This window comes from Dermacentor silvarum, chromosome 3 (assembly GCF_013339745.2).
Source record: "Dermacentor silvarum isolate Dsil-2018 chromosome 3, BIME_Dsil_1.4, whole genome shotgun sequence".
Classification (NCBI taxonomy): domain Eukaryota; kingdom Metazoa; phylum Arthropoda; class Arachnida; order Ixodida; family Ixodidae; genus Dermacentor; species Dermacentor silvarum.
In genome coordinates, this window is record NC_051156.1 from 228,242,655 (window position 1) to 228,261,099 (window position 18,445).

Below are 18,445 nucleotides of genomic sequence, written 5' to 3' on the forward strand. Positions count from 1 at the left end.
CGTGTGCTCTCACTCTCTCTCCGGTTAACGTCGCTTCGTCGAGGCTCTTCTAGACGTCCAGGCGCCGTTGTTCGCGTTGTTGTTTGAGGCGTATGCGCTCTCCCCCTCTGATGAAGTTGCCGCGGGGCCGGCGTGTTCTTTCGCTGGCTTGCGTGACACGCGGCGCGCGCTTGAAGTAAGCGCTCTTTTGTGACAATATATCCACACATACATATCCACAGTGAAGTAGACGCGCGTATGAAGCGGTTTATTGACGTTTCGGCGGACGTCCTCCGGTCTTTATCACTCTTGAGGTTACAAGCACAGAGAGTTCAATTTATGTATTTACACACACACACACACACACACACACACACACACACACACACACACACACACACACACACACACACACACACACACACACACACACACACACACTCACACTACACACTCACACACACACTCACACACACACACACACTCACACACACACTCACACACACTCACACACACACACACACACACACACACACACCACACACATATATATATATATATATATATATATATATATATATATTCAAACGTATAGCTTCACTGGCTTTACTCAACAATAACAAAGCATAGACGTTTCGCCACCTATGCGGGTGGCATCGTCAGTACACAAATGGCGTCCCATGAAAGAGTACATCAACTTATATCTTGCCGTAAACATCCGGCAAAGGACCACGATTACTGTTGCATGCATTTTGATTATGACGGATGAACCATGATTCGATGAATTTCCTTGGGCCCCATCGTTGTTCCCGTGCCAGCGTCGTCACATTATCGAAATCGAACACGTGTCCTTTCGTCAGGCAGTGGTCGACTAATTCCGTCTTGGCACGTGTTGAATGTGTGGCTTTGGTGACGTCCCTGACGTGTTCCTTGATGCGAGTATGACGTCGTCGCCCGGTCTCACCGATGTAGCAAACATCACAGTCCGTACAATTAACTTTGTACACAACTCCGCTTTGTTCGTCGGAGGGGGTGCGGTCCTTTGGTTTTGGGAACACGTTAGCCAGTGTGCGCATGGGTTTGAACACAGTCCTAACGCCCAGAGGTCGCAAGGCCCTACGCACCGCTTCTGACACGCCGCAGACATACGGGATGCACACAACAGAATTTTCATTATTAGCCCTGCTCTCGCGAGGTCCTTGCATGCGGCGCCGCGTGTCATCGACAAAAGTCTGAGGGTAGCTCCGTTTATTCAGGACAGTGGCAACATTAGTTTCTTCATGCTTCCTCAGGGTCTGTGTCGACGACAGCGCGTCGCAACGTGACAGAAGTGTACGGGCAACAGCATATTTGTGCTCCGCAGGGTGGTGCGAGTCAAAACTCAGCACATTGCCACTGTCGCAAGGTTTGCGGTATACGGATGTCGCCAATGAACCGCCCTCGTTCCGACGCACCAGCACATCTAGAAACGCCAAAGTGTCACCATTTTCCATTTCGTCTGCCAAAGTGTCACCATCTTCATATATATATATATATATATATATATATATATATATATATATATATATATATATGTTTCGAAGTGGACCTTTGGCGACGTATTGTAGGCAGAATGAATGAGAAATCGCAGCGCTGTTGGTGTGTGTGCGCCTGTCGAGAATTGGGTTTGCATGACACCGCGGTCCTGCAACTCTGGCGTATTTAGCGCAGCTAGCACCGACCTGCCACCCTTAAAACTTGGAGCATTCAATGCGAAGGCATGAAATACAGAAAGTTCGGGAAAATGCTAGAAATTTGGCAATTCCAGCTGCGCTGACAATTCATTAAAGGTTTATGCGAGTCCAACGCACATATTGAAATATATGTGAAGCGAGGGTTTGGTGAAGCGGCTGATTAAATACTATAAAACTAAATTCAACGCGTACGACTGTCACAATGAGAAATAAGAGTGCGGACGGAACAGGGGCATATAGAGAAGGGCGACAACACGAGCGCTTACTCACAACTAGTCATTTTATTTATTGAAAAAACAAATAGATACACACTCGTGGTAGGTATCGCATGAAAGCTTCACAAATGATTAGAACCTATTCAGGAAACGTAACAAGCGATTGTCCAGAACGCGGACTATTTATTACAAAGTGAAATTGATGCCTGTCTATTAAAATTTATTGCGCGTTTTCTTTCGGTATGGAACGCTTCGATTATTTGGCGCGATGTCTGATTGCGATGCCTAAATGCCCGAATGAACAACAACAACAGCTGCAGAAAATAAGTTCTGAGAAAACCAACAAAAAAGATTTGAAATACCTATATGTCGCAAACGAACAAAACAATATCGACAATAAAAAATTGCGCACATGATAGAAACTGTGAAGCGACCCTTTTCGCGAAGCGGGTAATGAAATGGTATAGAACGAAGTGCTAGGCAAACAATCTAATGCGATGTTCATGTTTATCCCCCACAGAGGTCACAACTTTATTCTTATGCAATCTGTACGCCAGTGTACTAGACCGCTTGTGAACGGTCTATAGTGCTCGAAAAAAGCGAATCAGGCCGGGATGCAGCGTGTGAGTTCTAGGCAGCGATGCTATCACGAGGACGAACGCGCACGGGCGCACGCACGCACGCACACACACACACACGCACACACGCACGCACGCCCACGCCCACGCACACGCGCACGCACACACGCACGCCCACGGACACACTTGATTTACACTGTAATATATAGATAACTTCTCTATGACTGCACCATTGGCCAACACTTAATAATTTCACGCAAGATGTCTTATATTAAATATCACTGACACCCGCCGTTTCGCTCATGGTTAGCCCGAGGGCGCGGGATCAAGTTCGGGCCGTGACGTCCGCTTCTCGATGGGGGCCTCGAAACGCAAGAACGCCCGTGTGCCGCGCATCGGGTGCGCGTTAAAGAACCCCGGGTGGTTGAAATTAATCCGGAGTCCCCCACGACACCGTGCCTCATAATCATATCGTGGTTTTCGCATTAAAAGCCCGGGATTTCGGGTTCGCATTGAAGCCACGACACAGACGATGCGTACTTATGGCCCGCAGCACCACTGTGGGTATACACGGAAGGAAAATCTGGATCAATTCTGGAGGCTGGGGAGAGAGAGAGCGCCGTGCAAGGGCAAGTGAGAGGGAACGAATGGGAAAGGGCGTATACGGGAAAGGGCACAACGGCTCTCATGCCCGAGAAATGGCTGCAATATGGTGCGCCGGCCCGCTAAATCATCGCTCGTTTGTTTCGCGAAACAGCTTCTTAGCCGCACTCTGCAACGCCTTACGTTCTTCCCCGCTCGCAGCCTCGTCGCTCACCTCCTCGTATATAACCTCTTCCCCGTATACGCGACTTTGGGCAAATAGGCGCAGTCGTGCTCCAGTTGTATGCGTCTCGCATCCCTTTGTGTGTGCGTCTTTCGCCGAACGTCTTCTCCCCGTTGTCCCTGTTCTGTTACTACGTATATAGCAAGGGCAACAAAAAAGGGAGCAAAAGGCTCCACGAACCGTCGTTCCCTTCTGCACCACCGGAATTGCAAGATCGCGCCTGCCGCTGCTCTTCTCTTTATATAGTTTTACAGTTGCATTTACTAGTGCGCATAATTCGTCATTTGTTATTGCCACTCCGCTCCGCCCATTCTTCAGTGCAACGCAGCCTCCCCGCTACCTTCCCCGTTCCGCTCATCCTCCTCGATACACGGTTGTTCCACGCTCAGTTTTGTCGCGCCCCCTCCTGGATCTGATCTATATCGCTCCTTGGTCGCTGCGGGCCGCTGACGTAAGCAGCACCGTGCTGGGCTTGGTTGCGGCCGTTTTTGTGCATCTCTCCCCGAGTGGCTTCCTCCTCGGCGCGTCTCCTGTTGGGATGTGGATTGCATCAGCCGACAATGGCAATGTGGCGCGGGAGAGTGATAAGCTTAGTCTAATTGCGGCCGGCAGAAGATCCTCGCATTTCGCCTAATCTTCTGTCTTGAGTTACGATAAGATCTAAATAATTCTGGTACATAAAAAGTTACAGAGGCACTTAAGTCTCCTTATGTGCTAGAATTCAGCAAAGACAATTTTGAGGGTGGGCCACCTAACTTTTGGGGGTATGCCAAGTCAATTTTGGGAGTGGGCCAGGTCAGGCCAGGCCAGTGGGCCAGGTGGGTGAACTCAATTTTTGAATTGGGCAAAGTCAATTTTTCTGCGGGTGTGGGCCACGGCGTCTTCCGACGCCGTGGCTGCGTGAGATTTCGCAGTGTGAGCCGAAGCAGGTCCAGCGCCGGAAACGTGACGTCATGACTTGGTCACGTGGGCTTTCTTGCCATCTGGTGTTAACGCCGAACTCTCGCCGGATTTTCCGCTTCATGGGGAATATAAGGCTTTCGCCTTAAAAAAAAAAACTCAGTAGGTAAAACCACCGCGATAACGACAGAACTTTGCTGCTGAGGTGAGATAATCCCATAACGTCTCGAAGGAAGGTCTATGATGAAATGAGATGCATCTCTCGGAACGTGATGCTGATTATTGAACGCCGCCGCCGAACGTGCTCACTCGCTCGTGTTTTTATTTAATTATTTATTTTACTTTTTTAACGTGTGAGGAGCAACCTAATCGGCGAGAACCCGACCAGCGACTGACCCAGGTGAAAGAAAACGCGGGATGGAAAAAAAAAAAACGCGCTGGGAAGCGGTTGACTGTTGACGGATGACTGTTTGATCTCTGCAACCCGCCGGGGTGGCTTAGTCAGCTAAGGCGTTGCGCTGCTGAGCACGAGATCGCGGGATCGAATCCCGGCCCCGGAGGCCGCATTTCGATGGAGGCGAAATGCAAAAACGCCCGTGTGCTTGCGTTGTAGTGCACGTTAAAGAACCCCAGGTGGTCAAAATTAATTCGGAGCCCTCCACTACGGCGTGCCTCATAATCAGAACTGGTTTTGGCCCGTAAAACCCCAGAAAGAAGAAGAAGAAGAAGAAGAAGAAGATGATCTCTGCACTAAAGTAGGTTACCGCAGAAAATGCGTCCACTGAGGGTTACGACAACAGTGAAAGTAGTCACAAACAGGCTTGCGAGTATATGGCATTAAAGGGGCCCTGAACTACCCCTCGGGCTTGGTGAAATAACATAGTCCGCTGGTAGCATACGCTGCTGTGAACATCTCAGCCAAGTTTTGCTGTCGTACGCGGTGCGTAGAGCTCGTTTCAACGGCCTCGTTTCAACAGAACCATGATCCTCACTCTCTTCTGTGTGCTTTATTGCGCAATAAAGCAGATTCCAATACGCGGCTGCTATTCGTCGCTGCGATCGGTTACACCGCGGGCGCCGCGGTGTGCCGCCACGAGTCCACTGGCTAAGCGCACTGCAGCTCTCTGAGGACAACCGCGTTTGGCTTACGTTTAGCGCGTCGTAGGCACCAAAATCGGAAATTTGAACTGCGCGCCAGGTTAACGTTTCGAAGGCGGAATGTTGTGGCGCCGCCCCTAGCCCAGTCCCAGCGATCTTTGCTTGCTTAAAACACCCTACCGGATTCGAATAGCTTATCTGGCACCTCCAGATAAGGCACATTATGTCATCATGAAGTGCAATTTGGTCACGAGAAGCTCGTGCATGTAGGCTGCGTTAACGAGTGATGGAATATTTATAAAACCTAGCAGAACATGTTGCTGGGCGAGTTGGTACATCAGTCTGAACGGCGCAAACACACGCAATGCAGAGCAGGACATGTATATAGAAATATTTGTGTAGTGTTTGTCTATCCTATGTTTGTGCCCTTCTAGCTGACTGTTTATAGGCTCCCTTCAATGGTCAGGCGGCGCAGCGATCGGCCCAGCCGTCAGCGCCGCCGTGTCAGTTCCGCGAAACACCGAGGCGGCCACTTCTACGAAGGCATGCTTCGGCGCTCATTTGAAACAAGTCGGGCGTTCTAAACTGTGGTTTTTAAGGCAATTGAAAACATGGAGGCCCATTTTCGACCACCGTCACTCGAGAAAGGACGTCAACTTTACGACAACAACCATGTATTTCGTGTCAAAAGAGTAAACAGGACGGACATCGCAGCAAAGTTCTTGTCACGACAAATAAAGAACGTTTACGACGTCGAACTCAAAGTAAGTGAACAAATAAATAATTTATTCCGCTTAAGGGGGCAAATACGGCCATAGACGTTTTTCAACTTTCATTTGTATCTTCAGTATGCTTCGAGCGTGCCTTGCTTATCACATTTGTCGAGGTTTTGGCGAGTTGGAAGGTAACTTGAATGATTCTTTATGGCGCTCTTTTCTCCGTTGACAAAGTGCCTCGTGCATATTCTGGTGTTGCCATTCGGGCTCCAGTGTGAGAGGTCATCATCGCCGAAACATAACAGAGAGCAATCAGCTGACACTAAGCAACACCTGAGCAAATGTGTGCTAGCGTGCGCGAGAGAAGTGCTAATTTGCGAATACTCGATGTGTGCTGCGGTGCACTCCAGCCTTAGTTCTGTTGTTCTAAACGCGAGAAAACATCGACATGAATGAACCCGGTTTCAGCAGTCGCGTCTTGATCCAGGCGCAGAAAGGAGCTGCACGTTGGCTTATTAATGCACAACAAGAACTACAGTGCGTACAAAGGTCCAACGCGGAGCGCTTACGAAGCTAGATTTGACACATAACAACTACTGCGCATTTGTTTTGGAGCGAGAATAGCTCAACAATTATCCAAACCAATTTACAACAGCGGGAATCAGATCACGCGTGTTTATGCAGTTGTCGCTTTATTGTGCGTTTTCATGGATGCTGCCTTGTGTTTTTTTTTATTTTTTAATTTTGCGTTTGCGTCATAGTTCAACAGAAATTCGCAAGAGCGACTCTTACTTGACAGCCCGAAACACGATGATCCACCTTCAGCCACCGGGTTTCTGCCCACAGCCTTGAAGGGAAGCGACACAATTTGATGCCGACATCCCCTTCGCGGTTGTGAAAATACCTAAAGCAGCAGTATATGCGCATGTTCTTTTTGTTCACACTTCTCACGGAGGAGCTGCCGAGTGGTCGAGGTTAATCCATTGAACAATTGGAAAAGGAAGCTTTCAGGCGCGCCTGAGCGCAGGACGGACCAAGGTGAAAGGGCGGTGAGGGCCTACTCGCGGGTGCTCACCGCCGCTGCTAGGTGGCGCGACATGTACAGCCAAACTGCATTGCAGGGTGCCTATAGGAATGATTAGACGCGTCCGAGCAATGATTAGGGGCGCAACTTTGGTGGCATATGCTGCCTGAAGCAACGCAAATCCAAGGCAATGGCAAGTACGTGTCGTCTTCCCGGCGACACGGCCCAAACGACGCCAATTTCTCTGCAACAGAACGGCGGCGTGTTTCCCCATGCTTTGACGTAGGGGAGACAGATGGCGCCACCATTCTGTTGCAGTGACATCGTGATTTATAGCTTGTGTGTGACCATAGGCTAGTCCTTCATTTCTTGATATCAAGAACTAGTGTTAAGAATACCACCGAGATAACGACAGAACTTTGCTGCTGAGCTGAGACAAAGCACACAGAAAATCTACACCGCTAATTCACTTCCCGTAAAGGATGCAAACGTGTTAGAAACGGCTACCCGCTCGGCGTGAACCTGGCAGGCCAGCTGCCGCCATGTGAGGCGATGACGTAATTTCCGTTGCATCCGTGCAATGTAAGTCTGTGGGAGACCTCGACAAAACCCGCTTCTGCGATTAATTTGTAAACCGTTTCTGCGGTAATCGGTACACCGCCTCTGCGGTAGAACGGGTCTCTCTTTCTCCAGTAAACGGAAGTCTGCGGGAGACCTCGAGAATAACCGCTGCTGCGGTAAAACGACAATGGAAGTGACTAATTATAACAGACGCTATCGCTGTCAAATTTATTGTGTCACATTCAAACTCTGGAACATCTACAGCCAGAATTACTGAATTAGCGTTGTTCTGAAGTTTACATCTAGAGGACAGTGCACATCATGTAACGATTTCCGAGGAAAGAAATGCTTAAGTTTTGGCCCTTTGTCACACACAAGGACATGCTTGTTCTTGAACCATTTGTCAAAGGAAAAATGAGACATCCACCCATTAGTAGCCATTTGTGGAGAATGGATTTTGTATTTTCTATTTGTTGTAATTTGTAAGATGAATATATTCTATTTGGTAATCTAAATTGTTAAGAAGAAAGCACGGCATGCCCTAGAAGCACTTGTAGCTGGGCGAGTTCGCAATCCATCTCTGTAAGAACTTCAAAGCGCGAGAAAACACACTCATATACACGCACGCACTCACACTCGCAAACACCCAAGATGGACCCGTTCTTACAGACGAACGCTCACTACCACCTGTTTATTAGCTGTATTGGTACCCACATATATACACAATCACTGCGCACGCTCCATATACAGGGTGTTCCAACTATCATGCACCAAGACTTGAAAAAAAAAAAGCGATTGCGTTACTCGAAGAAAACCTAGTGCATATTGTTTCTAGTAAAGTGGAGTAACCGCTAGTAATTTATTCGTTACTTATATTTAATTAGGTAATTGTAATTAATTATCTAACTCGATAAGTACTGACCTGATTACCAAAGTGACAAAATGTAGAGCAACATGAAAAAATTCAGCGCCCTTCCACTACTGTGAAGATGGAAGCCAGCGAAGCTGTGACTATGGTGGGTCTGCTGTAGTGAATATTGCCCCCACGATGAAAATGGGCATATCGTCTTTGGCATCACCCAACCGAACATTTCTATCATGAAGGTCGAGGCCGACGCGAGCCGAGGCGACAAGACACACCTCGCCACGGCTCCGCGATTTTCGCCCAAAATACCTGACCTATCGGATGTACGACGCTCAACTCTTCTCATGGATGCGACCAGCGCTCTGGCACCCCATGGACCTCATGTAGGGTAAGCCGGAGCGCTGTAGTCCCGTTTCGGATGCTTTTTCCTGGATCTGCGACACGGCGGCCTCGCTAACCCTAACCGCCGGAGCCTTGCCGGCGCCTGGGGCAAACGTGACTGGGTGTTCCGGCGTCATGGACGAAGAAGCGGCCATGGAGCTGTTACAAGGCCAGCTTGAAGAAAAGAACCTCACTCCTATGCATGTCGTGCGACTCCACCTTAGCCCTCAGACCATCATCATGAGGCTGGGCACGAAACTCAACCTTGCAATTTATCCGACGTATCAAGTCACGAACGCCATCGGCGTCGCGGCCGGGCTCACGGCGTCTGAGGTGCGCGACGTCAATATACAAGTAAGACAGCTGTAGAACCTCGTCGCGGCAACAAGCGGGCGCGAATCGGCGACTCAGAAACTCGCTGGCCTGCGCGCAACGACACTCGACGGAGAACGACACGATGTGACCGCCGCCTACGTGGCAGCCGAAGCACAGCACGCACGCTGCGTAGTCCATGGCCTCCCTAAGGATATCCCGGACGACCAGCTCCTGTCCATAATCAGCATCGAAGACCGACAAATTTTGGCAGCACGGCGACTAGGCGAGTCAGAGACTATACTCCTCACTGTTAAGGAGGGCGCCACCGTGCCCAAGGAAGTCAAGATGGGCCTGTGGCTCACAGAGACACAACCTTTTCGACCTCACGCTGTGCAGTGCACCGTTTGTTTCACCATTGGCCACCGCGCCGATGTGTGCCCCATGGCTCATGAATTCACTCGTTGTGAGACACGTGGCCAACAGTTCCCTCCCGCCCAACGACCCGACCGAACAGCGCACGAATGTGAAGTTAGATGCTTCAACTGCGAGGGACCGCACGGTGCACGTGTCCACAGTGCCCCAAGAAACAGCAGGCTGACAAGCTCACCCGCTTCGCTGCAGAAAGGAGACGACTCAAGACCACAACAAAAGACTCCGGTCAGCCCCAAAACCGCCAAACAAGCCAGAGTATAGCAACCAAACCACCTAAGAAAAACGACCAAAACTACCCCTCACTACCGCTCCACAACCGCTTTGAAGCTCTACGAGATGCCACACCGGACCCAAAACCGGAGCCCAGACCTAGATTTGGCAGTCTGCTAGGATACTCAACGAAAACATTGACGCCACCCCCGCCACCACCCAAGCCGAAAACCCCAAGTTTTGTGCGGGCCCTGCTCTCCCAGAAGCCGCCCGCGTATTCCGAAGAACCCCCGCAGAAGCAACCCAGGCACATCCTCCCCAGCTAAGGTGAGGCCGTCCTTCACTCCTCTGGGTCACAGTGTTAGCAAACTACATAACACCACTACATCTTCAACCGCATCGACTCCCTCTTGCGCTGCCCTACAGGAATCAGCACCTCTGGGATACTTTCTCGCATATAAAGCCGAGACGGATGCACGATTAGAAACCATAGAAAGACAACTTAATCTTCTGCAGAAGCAACAAGTCGAAATGCAAACGCAGCAAGCAGAGATACTTAAACAACTTGGCGCGCTCGCGCAATCGGCTGACCTCCTCCGAACTGTAGCATCTACCGCAGGCGTGGTACAGCACGTAATGAGACACACTCATACAAGCACGTCAATACCAATAATGGCAACGTCGAATAACTCTGAGTGCGTTCCGTCACAGCACACTGGGGGGATTATTGTCTGGCAGTGGAAGTTGGAACTGTCGGGGAATTCGCCGTAAACGTAACTGCCTCTTACATTTCATCGCGTAATCCTCGCGTAAGCCCGATGTCATAGTTCTCCAGGAACCCTTAGCGTCAATCTCCTTACCAGGCTATACAACCTACAGTGCTCCTAGCATCCCAGTAAAACGTAGGCATGGGACTGAACAGGTCACATACCGAATCATGGCAACAACGCTGGTATCGGACCGACACACGGCTGTGCAGGAATCCCTCGACCACCTTAATAATGACAATGAAGAAAGCGTTCTCTTAAAATGCCGATTTTTTCGAGAGTACGACATGGACATCATCAACACGTATCGATTACCTTCTACGTAAATTCAACGAACCTCTTGGCACCACCTCCTTAGGCAGCTTGAAAAGTCAGACTTGCTGTGGACAGGCGACTTCAATAGCCGTCATGCCTACTGGGGCTACCCAGACTACCCGGAGGCCGGGAGGATCCTTCTCGACTTGGCCCACACACACCACCTCTCTTTTCTCAATGATGTCAGCACACCAACCAGAACCGGAAATTCTGTACAACGCTACACAAATCCCGAGCCACCTGACTGGCGTAATCTGGGCGAAACATTTGGCAGTGATCACTGCATCCTCGAAATTACCGTTCCCTTACCTAATCGACAAAGAGGTCCCAAGCGTGGTTACTACTCTATTGCCACGGAACTCTCAGACTGGGATGCATTTCGCAAGGTGACTACAAAATTCCAAACGTCTACGCTAGACGCGTGGAATCACTCCCTCCGCACAGCACATAGACAAACCACCAAAACAGTCCAACGCAACGAGGACAACCCACAAATTGATCGATACCTCGTAACGCTCTGGGACAAAAGGCATGCCCTAATCCAGAGATGAAAACGCAACAAACTGAACAAACGTCTCAGAGCCCGCATAGAGGATATCGCGCAAGAAGCTCAAGAGTACGCAGACAAGTTGGCCACCGACAACTGGCTGGATATCTGCGAGAACGCAACAACCTACACACGAGTAGAGCGTGGTCTCTCTTTCGTACGCTGCTTGGACAACCCAAACGAAAGAACCACCTAGAGGTTTTATAACTAAAGAAAGGAATTGACTCGAAAACCTTAGCAGAACAAATCGCGGACCACTTCTTCCCAACAGCTACCATCATTAGTAGCACACAACCTCTACCAGCATTGGCAGATCACACTCCTTCCGATATCGACCGCCCCTTCTCAATAGGTGAGCTGAGAATGTTCTTCAGTGCCCGTAAACGGCAGACAGCACCGGGACGGGATAACTAACAAGATGTTACGAAATTTACCCGACACTCAACTGCAATACCCCCTCGACACCATCAACCAAGTTTGGGACACAGGCAATATACCCTCAGCGCGGAAAATGGTCACGATCATTCCCATTCCCAAACCCAATAAGACCCCACACGAAATTGCGAACCTACGCCCCATTTCGCTGGCGTCGTGTCCAGGAAAACTTATGGAGCGCATGGCACTATCGCGACTACTCTGGAAACAGGACATGACATGTCCGGTCGACCCACGTGCAATCCCATTTCGAAAACACATGTCTGCGCAGGATGCAATGCTTGCTTTGCAGGATGTGTACACTGAATACAGCACTTCTCAACTGCGTGCCATAGTGGGCCTGGACATCAAGGGTGCTTTTGACCACATCGCCCACGAAGCCGTTCTCGAAGGCCTTAGAGAGATCCGACCGGGACAGAAGCTATATAACTATGTCCGAAACTTTCTTACTGATCGCACGGTTTTCGTGAAGGTAAATGAGGTAGAAACAGAGGCACGGTACCTCCAACAAGGGTGGCGCAAGGGTCGATTTTGTCACCAACCCTCTTCTCCCTCGCTCTCAACGGTCTGACGCGCCATCTGTGCCAGACCTTGAGCTGTGCCAGACCTTCATTTTACAATATATGCGGACGACATCACCCTCTGGACCTGCAAAGGTTCACCATCACAAATACAACACACACTATAGTCGGCCGTTGACACCACACCTCGGTACCTTCAAGAAGGAGGACTCACTCTATCCAATGCCAAATCAGAGTACATCGTCGTCACGAACGGGAAACTTCCAAAGGCTCGGGAAGATCGGCAACTCATTACACTCTCCATACAGAATGACCTCATTCCTAGGAAGCCCTACATAAAGGTGCTAGGCTTCTGGTTGAAAGACGACGGCAAGTCAAATGAATGGCTTCAACATACAACTGAACCGGTCCGGCTGGTTCAGTTGAACCGGCCCGGCCGGTTCAGCAACCCGGCCCCCATGGGCAACGCTCGACCAGAACGCCGTTGAACCTGTACCATGGCACATGAACCCAGACAGACAGCCAGGTCGACGCCAAGCACGAGCCCAACATCTTCATGAAAACACAGGAGAGCGGATCTTGTATACGGATGCATCTCCGTCTCAGAACTCCGAGGACTACGGAAGGAATAGCTTCCGATGGAGTATCACTTTCCTGGGGCTTCCATTACAACATCAGCATGCAACGCCTGGCAGAAATCACGGCCGTTGTGGAGGTCGTTGCCATGCCCAACCCACATGCCCGTAATATACTGATACGCACAGATAGTCAAGTAGCCTGTCGAGCCCTCGCGACAGGTGACATTCCAGACGCGCATTACAACACACTAGCTAACCACTTTGATGCCCACCCTTACATACCGTTGCGAATACAGTGGATAGCTGGTCACTCGGGGATTAGAGGGAATGAAGTGGCGCATGCCACGTCCCGCGCAAGTCTCCCGGGCCCTCCCCTGTGGTTGTCGGATTCACTGAACCGTACCGAATTACTTGCTCTGGCGCGTTCCGACCGGCGTGAACGATTAGACGAGATGCGTAGCAACTGCAGAGCTTATCCAAATCCACCACACTCCATGACGTGACGCGAGGCGGCCCTAGTGCGGTGTGCGCAAGCACACTCTTTACTGACCCCCCACATTCAGCACTACATACAAGGAAAGGACGGGCCTCCCACCTGTTTGGCGTGCGGTGGTTTCCCGGATAACGCCCCCGTTCTGTGGGACTGTCCGGGTGCCCATGCAGCCATGCGCTGGAGCCTCAGTCAAATACCTACTACACGAAGACCTGCGACCCTGGAGGAGTGGCTGGCGGACTCCTCCCCAAACATTATGAAAGCACTGCTCGTAGACCTTAAACCTCTGGGCCTGTCTGAAGATTAGGCCTCGCTCTGTTTAGTGGATACGGACTGGGGTCTATTTTTAAATGAAGTCCTTCTCTCTCTCTCTCTCTATCATGAGCGTTCCGGTTGAGAAACTCGCGTTGAAACCTGGCCGTCGCACCGGGGAAGTTTGCGCTAGCGTTGCCGAGGCGTGCACCGCCGTTGTCGCGTTCCTGGACGGCAAGAGGACGATGACGTTTGCTCTCAACATCGCGCTCCCGCAACTCGGGGTCGGCGGCTCTTCACTGACGTTTGGCCTCAATATCGCGATCCCCCAACTCTGGGTCGGCGGTTCTTCACTGTGTAGGAGTCGGGAGTCGTTATCTCGGAGTCTGGCTTCAACTGCGGGTCGCTCTCTAGCCTACGCTTTGGTGCGTCTCGGAACGGGTAGCTGACTTACGCTACTGGGGCGTCACACGGAGGCTTAGCGGGCCCACGCCGTCCTCCGAGCAGACTCGACGAGGGTAGCTTCATTTGTGATGAGTACTAGATCGAGAGGTAAGGGAAACGGAACAGGGGGTTTATTTACATAGGATAGGCAAACGTATTTACAGAGCAAGGGGATTCTCGTACTGGCTGGAATACGGAGAGCAGTACATCGTAGCATGTCAGCGCTACTACATCTGAGCAGACTACATCGTTCTGGGAGAACACCATTTATATGTCAGAGCAGATGGGAGAGCACTCCAGGTGAGCCGCAAAAGTCCGTTTAAGAGCACCTTGTCCTCCATAGATGCCTAGACCAAGGAAGCCTGCGGTCACACCTTCCTCCAACCGGAGCGTCCAAAGTCGCCGAAGGCTCCGCCTTGAGGACGAGGGTGCGCATAAACACTCCGGTGCCTTTGTTCCCTGAACACACTTGGAAAAGTAGTCTCGGGTGCACACGGCCCACTCTCACAGATAACTGAGGGAATGCTCGTAGACGCTTGACCCAATTTGGAGCGTCTTGGTTCCGGGGATAGCCCAGCCATTAGCGGGCTCGTTTGTCGAACGGCCTCGGTGGCTAGCAGCGGTCGCAACGAAACAGCGTCCAACGCACTTTCCCAGGCATTCCTTGATCCCAGCGTCGTGGTCGGCGGCGGGATGACATCCAGCAACCACGTATTCGTTGAAACGTGTCTCGCCATGGTGTCGCCGCTGGTCTTTCCCGTGGGACGTATTTTTCGCTTCAGGAAGCGATTCGTCACTGGAGATCAGAAGAGGCTCGAAGTTCACCACCCATGCTGGCCGATTGTAATGGCCTCAACATCGTACTCCCTCAACTCTGGGTCATCGGCTCTTAGCTGAAGTTTCGCCTGCGCTTCGGAAGCTCTCACGGTAGAATCGGCACGTCGACGACGAGCCCTTTCCCGAGCGCGTTCGCGGCGGCGTTGCTCAAACGCATTAGGACACGTCGCCAGTTGCTCATGAATGGCTCATTACCCCCTAAGCAATAGCTCATACCCCCGTAAACGCTGCCTCCCCATTACGACGACAAAAGAGAAGTGAAATTCTGCGCTGTAATGATTAGCAGCAACGCAGAAAGCTGTGGAAGCGGACGACGAAGACAACGAACGCGGGAGCAGTGGGACGAGCGCAACGCGAGGGGTGCGAACGAGCCAGCTACCGAACAAGGCGACGATAAGGTTCCTAGATTTGCTGCTCTTTTAAAGACGATAGTCTTTCTTGGGGAACTTAAACGCTGAAAATTTGGTCTGTCTGTCTGTCTGTCTGTCTGTCTGTCTGTCTGTCACCCGATTCAGCCACCCGGCCAAAGTTGGACCACTTGCTTACCGCCCACACTACTTAAACTGGTCCGGCTGTTCATACTTGTGAACGTTATCGATCACAAAGTAAATATTACGCATATCTGAGGCGCAACATCACTAGGTAAGTATTAGGAGGTGTGTTCCTTTAATAGAAAATACATAGATACGTAACTCTAAAGACCCTAGTTTCTTAAGCTGCGCTGAAAATGCCATGCTATGCGCGCCGACGAACGACGTTCCCCGACTGCGCGCCGACGAGCGCCCTCTGCCATGGAGGAAGGAAACCCTCTGCACAAGCTCATGTTTCCCGATGTATTGCCAGATGGCGTCCATGTCTCACGCAGCGCCTCCTCAATTTTATCAATGCCAGCCAGATACGGCCGATTCAACATAAAGGAAGCGCTGTCTGAGGCAGGGCAAAACATAAATGGCCGCTTGATGAAATAATGCGGTAAAATGAAATCTGTTCAAACAAACCTCCATTGCATTTATCATGTCAGGACGGAAATGGTACGAGAACAGCATCACGGGTGGCCGCGGATCAGACCAGCACTCATGTAGTACGGCCGGCAGAAGACTATCGTCTTTCGACGACATTTGCAGCGAAGCACGCAGATACGCGGCAATTTTTTTTGTTGTCTGTGGCAGATAACACAATTCTAGTCCATGTGCTGGTCTACTCGAAGAAGGCGGACATTAATTGCACAAGAAAACAGAAATGTATAATGACTAATTAACAAAAATGTATAATTAGGTTTTTAACTAATTGCCTTATGGCACATATTGCAAGTTACAAATTCTAGGCGGGGAGTTCGCAAGGCGGATCCACTTGGAACTAGTTCTCAGGATGACACCAGTTTCGAGATATTAATTCCCCAACTTTGCGGAGGAATGCATAGGCGTTCCAGTTACTTTTGTGCTTCAATGTATAATACGACGTTTTGTTAAGACAGTAAGTGGAACAACAGTGTATTCTTACCACAAGTTTGGCGGCGCATATCTCGTAAATGGAGTCATTCGCACAATTTTTTTAAGTAGCGACACCTACCTCCATCGGCCGCCATGTTCTTCCTAACCTCCTAAAGCGGCGTATCTGCGTAGATAGCAACCGACCGTCAACGGCCGCTGCTGCACCACACAAGTGAAATATACGCTTCAGGCATGAGGCCAGACAACCAAATACCAACCCAAAAACGGCTTAGTACTTTGCTGTTGAGGCCGAACGCGAAATTTGTCTTTACGGCGACGGCTGCCGCGTTGTATTGCGGTCGCGCAATACGACGCCTGCCGCGTTTCTAGCTGCGGTCGCGCCGACCGCAGAAAAGCCTTCGCACAAGTAAAAGACAAAAAAAAATCACAGCATATCTACGGGGTGAATGATGATGAGTGGGCGAAGCTCCGGAGGGAATCATCGGATGTCCCGCTTAAGGGGACGCTAGCACAAACGCGTTAGAGACGTGCAGTACTCTCTAGTAAGGGGGAGCGGCCACAGCGTCTTACGCAGCCATTTACACGTGCACCGCGTTTGCCGACGCCATCACATGACTGCTGAGAGAGTATACCCCCCGTATTCATAAACGCTCCTCGACTTGAACTTGACTTGCCACCGCCTTGGGCAGCGCGTTCGAAACGCGTTGAAGGTAAGGCGGAGAGGCCACAGCGTCTTACACCAGCTTCTTACACGGGCCGTAACGCGCTAGCACAAACGCGTTAGAAACGCGCTAGAAACGCGGCCTTTCGTTAATGTTGGGTATTTATTGCCATCGTGGTGCTTGTGTCTATGTGTGCTTCGTGGCGTAGTTCGTGGTTGACTGTTATGTCAATGCAATAAAGCAAAAAAAAAAAAAAGAAAAAAAAGCTTCGTGGCGTAGTGGGCTAACGCCGCACGCTCGGAAGCGAGGGGTCCCTGGTTCGATTCCGCGCTACGGACACAACTTCGGAATTTTTTTTCTCATTTTTCTCAGACTGGTTACACACTACTACTACGACGAGGGACGAACGGGTGCCGCTTTAAGGAGCTTCGCCCCTAAAAAGATAAACGCGCACAGAAACATAATGCATCTTCAGGCTCCCCTCAAGTTTGCTCGCAGCAGCATGCAAGTGACTGCGAGGGAAAAGCTTAGGAAGAACATGGCTGCCGAAATGAGCGCCGACCATTGAGATTCTTCGGCGGAGCTTCAAAGCTTGACGCTACTTAAAGAAAGAAAAAAAAAGCATCTAGGAACTTTAGGCGACGACGCTAGAGCCAATGCTGATGATGATAGTTTTAACAGCGGAGGTGTTCTTAGTCGAGCCTTCGCCGTCTGTCCGGTGTCACGCAGGTCACGTGACCAGGAGAGGATGAGAACCGCGCCGGAGGAGGGCAGGTCATGTGACCAGCAGAGAAGGAGAGGAGCGCTGGGGGGAGGAGGCGACCAATGAAAAGCCGCGCTGGGCGCGAGGTGGAGAGGCGATGAGTATAAGAGGTGTTTCTGTGCGGCGCGCCCTTTCGGATACCAAACGCGAACCGCAGCTGAGCTGCGATGCCACTACGGGAAAACCACGAGTAGTGCGCACTCCTGAGGAAGAGGCTGCCTACTGCGAGCGTCAGCGAGCGTTGACTCCTGAACGGGCTCGTCGCTTGCTCTCATTACTGGCGCGCAAAATAGGGGCGGAACAACTTGCACGTGAAAAAAAGCACGCCAAAACACACACAGAAACCTCACGCGAAAAAAAAAACACACACAATGAGAGAATCGCAAGTATGTAGCAGCACCAACGAGGCAACACGCAGAGCTACTGTCGACGCCATCTGCGTTTCCCCGCGTTCGCGCCGAACGCGTGCGGTCTCCGTGACTGCAGCCGATGCCTCTGGCGGCGGCTCGGCAGGTTTCGACCACAGAACTGGACACTCGCCAAGCAG